General features: G+C 31.9%; 1 pseudogene; it reads left to right on the forward strand.

The window, feature by feature from the left end:
* Nucleotides 1-11,876: 11,876 nt before the first annotated feature.
* Nucleotides 11,877-12,009, forward strand: LOC145249905 (U2 spliceosomal RNA; annotated as a pseudogene).
* The last annotated feature ends 204 nt before the right edge of the window (nt 12,010-12,213 follow it).

The following is a 12,213-nucleotide window of genomic DNA, read 5'->3' on the forward strand; positions in this document are numbered from 1 at the left end:
AATATTTTACAATTATGCTCAACTGTTCCTGACTTTAAGTGGACTAACTTGGTTTTCGGCAAGATGGCGATATGTGTCTACAATTTATCAAGCGAAAAGATAAATTGATTTTTTGCTTTCTTTTCTTTTTATTCATTGTCACATTTAAAACATAAATCAATTTGCATCAGAATTACCAATAAACGCTCATCTATCAGAAAAAATGAGGAAGACGTTTTGTATTTACAAGAAAGCCATGGATAAATGGATTGAAATGAGGTGAAGGCGATGTTAAATGTCTTTATTCCAATACCTCGCGCCAAACTCATCATTACGAAACTTTTAAACAATTCGGCTGGAAAGTGAACTTGGATTTTTTTTATTAAATTGATTAAGTCTTGTCCGGTCAACAGTTTCTAGGTATTAAAGAAAGAATTCAGAGGTTAACATCTTCCAAAACTTGAATGTAAAGAGCTCCAGTGAGTCTTTCTGCTGGTTGGTTGGTTGGTTGTTTTACGGCATATCAACTGTTTTCGGGTTATTTAATGCCGAATCAAAAGATTTTGAAGAATTTTTTTTTAATAGAATATATTTGTTGTTTTCACGTCGGTTTCTATTTAACCCATAGTTGGGACTCTAACAGGTACTACCACTCCGGGTCAGAGTGGACCTGGGAGCAATGGTAATTAAAGGGTGGCCCCACACTCCCCAAAGCCCACAAGCTGGGGCCTCACCACTGGATATAGTTTAAGGTCATATCCAGGACCCCCATTGAGGGACTTTTACCCTCTGTAGGAGGGCAGTCAGCGTATTCTAATGCCCCACCGACAGGGCTAGAGCCTTTCTGCATCGTAAAACATCGTTTGTGGCATTTGTTTGCCATCTGATGCTGCACAAACAAAAGCCGTCTCTTTCGTAGGTTTTTCGCTCTTAACAAAAAGAAGAAAAAGAATAAGCACTTCTTGAAGATCGCCAGCAAGCATGGGGTGAGATTACATCATTTTGTCTCTTCAAAAAAGGGGGGGGGCGGCACACTTTTATCTTTTTCATGGGGATCGAGGGTAGAACACGTTTGTTTCATCGATTTGAATCCCGTATGAAATTCTTTTTTGTCAGTGTCAAAAAATCACTCCAGGGCCAGGTTTTATCTAATTCCGTAGATTTTTGCCCTCTGTAATCTCTTCACTTTCTGCCCAGGGATATCAAGATACCTCATTGGTTTAACGTACGATTTCGTTATCAAATTTCTTTTTTACTGCCCTTTCGATTCTCATTGCTGACACTCCCCTGTCACGCGCTAAGCCACTTATTTTTTTAAGGTGGAACATTTTTTATTGACCTCTTCAGTTCCATACTGAAATAACGACCCCTCTTTCTCTTATAAACCCCTGATACAGTCTTTCTTTGAACTGTTTCACTCTCCAGGGACTTATCCAATCTTTCATATACGGCATGATCAGGTTTGACACACCGAATCGAAACCAAACCGTTTAGTTTACGATTTACCTTTTTTCCTTTGACGTTAACGCCTGAGCAATGAAGGCATGTTTACTGCAAGGCTAAAAATAAAAACATGAATCAATAGCTATTACGTTAAGCATGCATATTCGTAATGCCGTCGTTCGACCTTCACCTGGAAAATTCCATTTGTTTAATTTTCCCAGTTTTGCCCCGATTTCCCCCGGCAAAAGTTCAAATATAATTTTATATATATATATATAGAATAAAGCAGAAAATGAAGATATATATATATATATATATATATATATATATATATATATATATATATATATATATGGCAAGTTACATTCCAGTTGCTTCTGTATAGGATCAGTCCGTAATCATTATTTTTCATCTTTATTCATTAATATTTTTATTTTTAAAATGTTTTTTCTCGCTTATAATATTTATCTTATATTATCTTAAATGCGTTCCGCAATCATGATGGAAAATACAGTCATTATACTATCATTTTATATATGATTTTATATATCCACTTAAAATTATATCTATCTATTTTCATTATTTATTCGACATGGCTCAAAGAAGAGCAAGACAGTAAGTTTTGAAAACATATATGGCAATTAAGCTACACATAATTTCCCACATTTAATCCCTGGGAGGATTCATCAGAAAATTGTATGGAATAGATGTCACTTCGTGTTTTATATATATCCCTGTAGTGATGCGTTTGCTAGTCAGCTAATCTGATTCTTTATTATTCACACACCCATTTACCTTAGCTGATGGGCGTGCGTTTATCAGACGGAGATTAACTTGACCTCTAAACCACATCTTTCTTTGTTCACTTTAAGCGGGAATGAGCTGACTTAAAAATCCAGTACGACGGTAATCTCTATAAAAACAGGAAGTAACATAGATTCCATGTCCAAGACTAGAGAATCCTTACAAGGATGAAAGGCAGAAAATTCTCTGTAGCTTGATTGCCATATATATTTTCCAAACTTTCTACCACTTTCATCGCAGTAGTTCTTCAACTCTCCTTCCTCCATCGCTGCAATTTTCTTTCTATCCTAGATATCATAACATTTGGTCCGTTTCTTATCTGTTATCTAGCACCTGCCCTCCTCTTGTGATGAGAAACATTAGGCTTCGAAATACCTTGGAATAAACAATATCTATATTCCTTATACTTAATAATGTAATTTCTTTATTAAATGGATGATTAAATCTATATTGACTAGTATATATTCCTGCACTGTTCGTTTTTTTCTTTTTTAATAAAGCTCCGCCTTACATGTTAAGCTTTTTACTATTCCGAAATGTATCCATTTAAATAATCTTATAATTATTCTTGTATGCCCTTATATATGTACCTAACTTTATATATATATATATATATATATATATATATATATATATATATATATATATATATAAATTTATAGCTACATCTCTGCATATATCTCTATAAATCTCTCCCTCTCTCTGTATATATACATATATATATATATATATATATATATATATATATATATATATGCATTTGTAAAGTATATATATATATATATATATATATATATATATATATATATAGATAATATATATAGAAAGAGATCTATACTACTTACTGTATGCCTATCTATTAATCTCTCTCTCTCTTTCTCTCTCTCTCTCTCTCTCTCTCTCTCTCCACACACTCGAGGAGAAATATTTACGGCACTGATTCGTAGCCCGATGGTTAGAGATGTCGACTGTCAATGTGACGGTTGTAGGTTCGACCCACTACTGGGGAAAGGTGTTTGTCAAGCCGCACTGATGACTTGTGATACAACGAAACGAAATTACATATATATATTTAAGGATGTAACAATATATATATATATATATATATATATATATATATATATATATATATATATATATATATATATATATATATATTGTTACATCCTTAAATTAGATTATGGTTTTTAAGAAAATTACAACATTCACTTTTAAGCCGGCGAAAAATGTATCGTTTGTTTTGAAAGATGAAAAGAGAGAGAGAGAGAGAGAGAGAGAGAGAAAGAGAGAGAGAGAGAGAGAGAGATTATAGAAGAAATAGAAAGAGGTGATAAAAACGTTCAGCAGATGAGAGCGAGTTGACAAGACACCCGGTCAGCGACACGCTTTCTGGCCCCTGTTAGTTACTAAGCGAACAAAGAAAGAAACAGAAGGATAAGAAACGTACGGAGAAGGGAGAGGGAGAGGGGGAAAATAGCCATTTTTGTAACGCTCGGCCGAACCGCCGAGCCGGGCGGAGGTGAAAAATTTCCATCCGATAACGACAGAGAAAAGAGAAACGACTTGACACCGCCAAAGGAGATAATACCGGGGAAAAACCTATCCCAACAGCGAAAGGGGGTAATGTCAGCAGCGATAAACGGCAAACTTTGCAAATATATGTTTTAACCACCCGAAGCAAAACGAAACGAAAGCGCCCGAAGCGAAAGAAAAAAGAAAAAAAAGTAAAGGCTGTAAGTCCCATCTCTCTGCATACCTCTCTCTTGTGTACTAAATTAGCGAGTCCTTTACCATTGTGTTGTTTGCATTGATGTATATTTTTTGTATCGATATATTTTTCGTCAGCATTTTCAGATAGTGGATTAAGATACTCCTTCCACCTCCTCGTAATTTGTTTTCTTTTTATTCTATTTAATCTCATCCCCCTACCATAGTTTAATTTTTAAAATAAAATTTACTTTGAAACGTTATCACTGGTGTTCATGTTCTTTTTATATCCCTTTGTTTGCTTTTTTTATTTACTCCCCCCCCCTTTTATCGCATGTGTAACAATATATGTACGAGGTGGGCATCCGGCATTACCCGGTCGTACAATATCTTTAAATATGATATTCTGATAAATTGGACATTTTTCACCTTTGTTCATCGTTCATTTCTTGCCTCACCGGAAAGTCTTTCCACTGAATAGCAAAGAAGGCCACGTTCAACGTGCGTTAATCTCATCGTGGATTAACGTTAAAAGCAAATAATCCTTTCAGCTAATAAAGTTTTATTCCAAAACAAAATTCTATTAAATCAGTGTAAAAGAAATAAAAAAACAAAACATCTCAAAACTCGCATGTCGGTGTTCAGACCTAATTCGTGTGTGTGTGTGTGTGTGTGTGTGTGTGTGTGTGTGTGTGTGTGTGTTTAAATTACATTTGTTCTTTTTTCGTTTTTTTTTTTTTTTTTTTTTGCGCGTATGTGATGGGAATTTGGTGCCGAGACTTTTATACCCGGTTTACATTCATTCTGTTCCAACAAATAATACATATTTTGATAAAGAGCAGAGCCGCTCGAAATATTAAAATTTCATTGATACTCTTTATAATTTTACATGCGTTTATATCGTTCAGAAGATTCTTTATATTTGTAAAATGTGTAGAAATTTAGCGGAGAAACACGCACGCATTTTATATATTAGTTATATTCTTGTCAAAAGAGTTCAACACATATGTAGAGCTTTTATAAGTACAATTATATAAACATTAGAAAACGCGGACTTTTTTTTTTTACAAAGTGATCACCACTTATCAAGGCCCGGAAGCCACTCAGGGATAAGGGTTATTGCAAGTACATTAGTGTGGAGATTTGATGAAGTGTTTACTTAAGGGGGCGGTTGATTAGGAATTTGTTAACATTGGAGTTGATTAGCTTGGCGACCTCATGCACGGATATTTGTATGTACCCTAGCTTGTTCTGTGTTATCTTCGAGTACGTTTTAACGTTAACAGTTTCGTCTTTATTACTAACAGGGGTGGGGGAAGGCGCCCGACTTTGCCCAGTCGTAAAATACGCTTAAATATGATTTTTTAATTTGTATATTTTATTATATCGTATATATTATTATAAAGTCGTGATTTCAAAAGTACAAAAAAGTATTTAGTGCCATCAGTTAGAATCGAAAACGAAACTGTAGCATTCACTGTTGGTTAAGCTACTACTGTACAACATGACATGCATATGAACTGATAAAAAAGTAAAAATAAACATGAATGTACAAAATGTTTAACGATTTTTTAAAAATTTTGACCCATTTTTGACCCCGTAAAAAATATTTTAACCGGCTAAATGAACAGTCCATAAAAATCCAATCGTTTGAGGTCCCTAGCGCCGCACAGCGACTTTTAGTTTCAAAGGAGACAGAGTATGAAAATATAGACACAGACAGACAAATAGATAGACAGACATATAGCCGATTATATATTAAATTATAGTTTATAGATACATATCTGGAAAGATGGTGGGATCCTTCTACCGCTCCAGAAGATATCTCACTACTGATGCAATGCTCTATCTATATAAAAGCCAAGTACGTCCAAGGATGGAATACTGCTGCCATATCTGGGCAGGAGCTGCTAAAAACAGCCTATCCTGCCTTGACAGAGTACAAAATAGACTTCGTAGCTTAGTGGGGGATGCCCTTTTCTCTACCCTGCAACCTCCCTCCCACAGAAGAGATGTTGCAAGCCTATCCTTGTTTTATCCTTATTTCCATGGCAGGTGCTCGTCTGAACTTCAATCTCTGGTCCCCCCTCGCCAATCTTTCACGAAAAACACCCGTCTAGCTGAATCCACTGTGAAAAATTTCCCCCACTCTATATCTGTACCTAAATCAAAACGTGGATTCCATGAACAAAGCGTCTTTCTTAGAACTGCACGCCTGTGGAACTCTGGAAAAAAAATGAATATATCTATAGATATACTGCTGTACCCGCCCACGCGTTGCTGTGGCTCAGTTTGTTAAAATGGAACACATGTGAAAGTAGAGAAAAGTGTGATTCTTTTTTTTTAAGAGAATGTAAAAATTATTTTTTTTAACAGATGTTAAGAAAATAAACAGAAAAATACTTCCATCATTTATTATGCAAAAAAATAAATAAAATGTTGATTTAGTGTTTCATTATTATGCTTATAAATTACGATAAAACTTGCTGAGTATGCGCTGTTTTACGGTTGTTGTAAAAATAGAACGGAAACTTAAATTTCGCTTCGTTTTAATCTTTCTTAATTTTTTAATTGTACCCCCCAAACGAATATAATCAAAACAGTAACATTCAACGATTGTACTTTATGTATATGAAACACAAAATATTTATTAAAAAAAAAGAAAAAAAAGTTAATAACAGAAGGGAAATAATTCCATTTTTAAACGAAAAAGTCAGTTTGGTATATCTTTTTGTTATTTTTTTACATAAGTCCAGCTTGCCATTCGACATTTATAGGTTGTCGGGTACGCTTACAATGAATAAACTCTCCAATCTAGTAGATGTATCAGAATTTTTGTAGGAATTTTTGACACCCCTATCACGAAACTGCGAATAAAATATAAAAACTCGTAATTTTTCTTTTAAAAGTGGGTTGTTTATTTTCTTTATGGATTATACATCCAAAATAAACTATTAAAGTTGTTTTAAAAGTAATAGAAATATTTTTTTTATTTAAAAAAAAAACAGTAATGAATTTTACGAACTCAATATTTTTCAATTTTTAAACTTTCAAAATTTTTCTATTGATTCTATTTTTACGATATTTTCAGGGTCAATGTGAAATTTTATGCTCTTTCCAATAAACCGAATATAATATTTTAGACAAACGTTTTTTATTCACCCCCCCATTTTCAAGTGTCTAGTAAAAAGTAAATAATTAATTTACTCACCAAAGTTTTATATCACAAATTGAAGAGAAAAGGTCAATAAATAATATATTCAAATTTAAAACAAAAAAGTAGTGTTTTTTAGAAATTTACCTGTAAATTCGAAGTTTAAACCTTTGTTTTTAAACCACGTTTGTTTTTTCTTTTGTTTTCTTCATGAAACTTTGGTCCTTGCTCCTTTAATTGAAAAAAAAATTAGGGCTTCAATTACATTTTTCGAGTAGTTATAAGTTTGGAAAGACAGGGGGTAGAATAATTCACGCCTCCCATTTTGAAATGTCTATTAAAAAGTAAATAATTTATTCACCAAAGTGTTATATATCACAAATTGAAGAGAAAAGGTCAATAAATAATATATTCAAATTTAAAACGAAAAAAGTAGTGTTTTTTTAGAAATTTACCTGGAAAGTCCGAAGTTAAAACCCTTTTTTTTTAAAACATGTTGTTTGTTTTATTTTTTTTTAATGACACCTAGGTCCTTGCTCCTTTAATTGGAAAAAAATTAGGGTTTGAGGTACATTTTTCGAGGAGTTATAAGCTTGAAAAGACGGGGTGGAATTATTCCCTATTTTTCACGAAATTTCTGACATACCTACCAATCTACCCATGTTAAGAACGGTTTTTGGAATAGACACCCCTAACCTTGCCAGAATACCCAAAAAGCTATAAAAGTTGACGTGTCGAATGTGAACGATGAGTTGGACTTAATGTAAAAATGTACCGAATTTAAAAGGGAACGAATTTCAAATTTCCGTTCCATTTTTACAACCGTAAAGCAGAGCATTTTAGCAAATTTTACCTAACTTACTGTATTAATGCTATTTTTTTAAGCAAAAAAAAAATATATATATATTTAGGTTTGGCTATAAATTCCTAAACTCATTTCACCCTAAATAATTAAGGTGACTGAAATAGGAATCTAATTGAATCTTTAATTTCCTGAATAGTATGCGAGAATTCATTTTTCTTCGAGTTATATCGAATTCATTAAGACGGACTTTAGGGGCTTTTTTCGTAATGTTACTGTAAAAATTATTTTTTTATTGTTACAAATTACAATGCTTTATATAAAAAAAGCTAAAATAAATTCTTGCGTTTTTTATTCACTACTGAAAACCATAACTTTAGTAAAGGCATTTTTTGTTTAAACAAAATAAAACATTTTCACTAAGAGTTAAGTAAAAATAATTAGTTCATTATATTCTGCGATCATTATTTGATAAATACTGAAATCTTCATTAAAATTGGTTAATTTCCTGATTTTTGGTGAATTTTTAAGTAAAGGAAGGAGTCAAAATGTTTATACACTTTGAGCGTCGGCATTTATTTTGTGTGTACCTAGCATTTTTCGGTGAATATTTGATAGGAAAGCGACCACGTGTGGTTCATTTAAATTAAATTTCAATCACATGGTTACATTATCAATAATCATGTGATTAAACCCATTGAAAATGTATCGATATTGTAAACACACTATGTTTACATTAAGTCTGTAGTGTTTTTAAGTGATGCAATGTTGGCAACTGAGATTTAAAAAAACCCGCGAGATCAGGAGAAAGAAATGTCCAGAAAACCCTAGATTTTTAACTTTTATCTTCTGAAATTTTCAAAAATCGCTAATCCCCCCCCCCAACTCCATATTTTAACTTCCTACTATAAAAAATTATAAATATAGCATATTCAATATATAAAATGTTCCGTGTTTTCTCACGATATGTTTCTGGAATTATATTGAAACGGTTAGCTCCCCAGAAGGCTTACATATTTTATCAGCTAGTTTTACCTGTTTTTTTCAGAGAGGGTATTTTTTTTCCAGGAAACAAATCATAAACTCAAACTTTTTATAATAAAAGTTAAATTGAAATATACTGCAAATTAAACATCACAATAATGGTGCAACATATTTTGAAATTAGAAAAATAAAAAATAAAAAAACTTTGTTTTAGCATGTTAAAAGTATTTAGGTTGGTAGATAATTAAATTCTACTGTATTGGTATAAGTTTTTTTTTGTTTGTTTTTTTGCTGTTGTTTCTTGCTTTTTACAATTATCGACTAAATACTTCTAAATAAAGCAGGGTTGCTTAGATCGTATTTTAAACTAAACTTCGGAGGTTGGAATGCCCCCCTACCTAAAATATACTTGGAAAACTCGATTTTATAGCGAGATTTAAGAATGGTTAGCCGAAAAAAAGGAGAAAAACAAAACAAATAATCAATAAATAATTGTTACTAAAGGCAATAAATGCTACTTTTTTTACTTAAATGAATGAGTTTATTTTATGTTTTAAAGTATTTTCAAGCGCTTTTCTTTATTTTTTAATCTAAAATTGCGGGTGTGTGAGTGCCAAATATCTCTAGATTTTCTAGAATTCCCCGCTAGATTGCAAACGAAATCTCCAGATCTAACAGGAAAACCGCTAAATTGTAACACTGGTCACGTGACAGGAAGCGGTAATAAATAATTGTCCCTAAATAAAAAAATGGCCTATCGGTACAAAGAAAAACACCTATTTATCATAGAAAAATTAAGTATAATGTTATAATGAAAAAGAAATATATAAAAACAAACATGGATATAGTAAACATATTATACCAAAACGTGGAAGCCATCCGTTCAGTTGTTTTTTAGACAATTAATTGCGAACGAACCAAGAGTTACATTTATATATATATATATATATATATATATATATATATATATATATATATATATATATATATATATATATATATATATATAGATAGATAGATAGATAGATAGATAGATATGATTCTATAGAGATAATATATCTTCTTACATATATATATATATATATATATATAGAGAGAGAGAGAGAGAGGGAGAGAGAAAGAGATAGACAGATAGATAGACATACATACAGTTAGTAGTTTAGATATCTCTCTGTATATAGTATCCATCTGTATACATATATATTGTACAGTTCATATATATATAGAGAGATAGATATGGATATATAGAGATATATACACAGATGTAGCTATAAAGTTATATATATATATATATAATATAAAGCTGAACGTCTGTGTGTGTGTGTGTGTCTGGTCACGTATAGGCTCCTATATGGTTGACTATTATAGAAAACGTATCACATATAATGATAGATGTATCGAGACACAGGAGTGGGTATGTTGGATCTGGCATAATGATGATTCGTTAAAATTGTGGGGTCTGCGTACGCGCCTGGTCCACAAAGTATGGAAATAAAAAATTAAAAATTAAAAAAAAAAAACCGTTTACACGGGGTTTTTTAATATAGTTGTACATAATAATACTTTGATAAGTATGTTTTTACTTAAATAGGGATGGTGTAATAAAATTGTGGGGTCTGCGTTCGCGCCTGGCCTCCATAGAATGGAAATAGGCAAAAACTTTAATAAAGACTTTTCATATCTATCTGCGTAAGCATACTTTGATAATTATGTTTCAGTTTGAAGAAATATGGTATAATAAAATTATGGGGTGTTCGTTCGCACCTGACCTCCATAGAATGGAAATATGTCAGAAAGTTTAACAAGGTTTTTTTAATATAGATCCACAGAATATTGTGATAAGTGTTTCAGTGTGAACAACCCTTCTTTTTCATAACCTATCATACTTTCATAAATCAGTCCATTTTCTGTAGGCTGTTTTTTAACCCAATCAACGACGAATACTTTTGCAAGTATCTATTTATCTATCTACCTATCTATCTATCTATCTATCTATCTATATATATATATATATATATATATATATAGCTATATATATATAGCTATATATATATATAGCTATATATATATAGCTATATATATAGCTATATATAGCTATATATATATAGCTATATATATAGCTATATATATATATAGCTATATATATAGCTATATATATATATAGCTATATATATAGCTATATATATATAGCTATATATATATAGCCATATATATATATAGCTATATATATAGCTATATATATATAGCTATATATATGTATATATATATATATATATATATATATATATATATATATATATATATATATATATAGAGAGAGAGAGAGAGAGAGAGAGAGAGAGAGAAAGAAAATGAGAAATATTTATAATCGTAAGTTTTAATCTCTATTGATTTATATCGTTAGATGTAGTTCACTTTACCAAAATCGATTTTTTGCGTTGTATTTCTTTCATCGTTTCGACAAATACACAGAAAGAAGATAAAATAGTTTTTAAAAGATGTAGATAATATCTTTCTATTAATCTTTCCTTATCTCTCTCTCTCTCTCTCTCTCTCTCTCTCTCTCTCTCTCTCTCTCTCTCTCTTTCTATCCCTGTTTCTCTTTCGCTTTTGCAACCATGCTATATATTTAAACACACCGCTCTCGATAGTTTTTTTTCTTTCTAATTTTTTCTGCAAACTTTCTTGAAGCAGCTTAATATTATTGGACCAAGAAATGAAAAATAATCACCAGCTCAGTGTTGCACGTAGTTTCAGTGTTTTTGTTTTTTCGGATATTTGCCAATAAATATGGAACAATCTTGTTTAACTATTTCTTGGCCTTCGGGACAAGATCAAAGTGTAGTATCTGTTCTTTAGATGCTGCACTTCTATTTCTTGTTCTCTTTCGTTGGAGGAGAAATCCTTCACGACTGAGACAATTTTTATTTTTTTACCTTTTCTCCGCGTTAAAAAACGACCCTGGTGTCTAACTCTGTCCCGTGGGGAGGCATAGTAAATAGGTACAATTCTTGGCCTTTTGGTCAAGATCAAAGTGTAGTATCTGTTCTTCAGATGCTGCACTTCTATTTCTTGTTCTCTTTCGTTGGAGGAGAAATCCTTCACGACTGAGACAATTTTTATTTTTGTACCTTTTCTCCACGTTAAAAAACGACCCTGGTGTCTAACTCTGTCCCGTGGGGAGGCATAGTAAATAGGTACAATTCTTGGCCTTTTGGTCAAGATCAAAGTGTAGTATCTGTTCTTCAGATGCTGCACTTCTATTTCTTGTTCTCTTTCGTTGGAGGAGAAATCCTTCACGACTGAGACAATTTTTATTTTTTTACCTTTTCTCCACGTT

The sequence above is a fragment of the Euprymna scolopes genome, chromosome 28 (genome assembly GCF_053919585.1).
Source record: "Euprymna scolopes isolate OS-2025 chromosome 28, ASM5391958v1, whole genome shotgun sequence".
Classification (NCBI taxonomy): Eukaryota; Metazoa; Mollusca; class Cephalopoda; order Sepiida; family Sepiolidae; genus Euprymna; species Euprymna scolopes.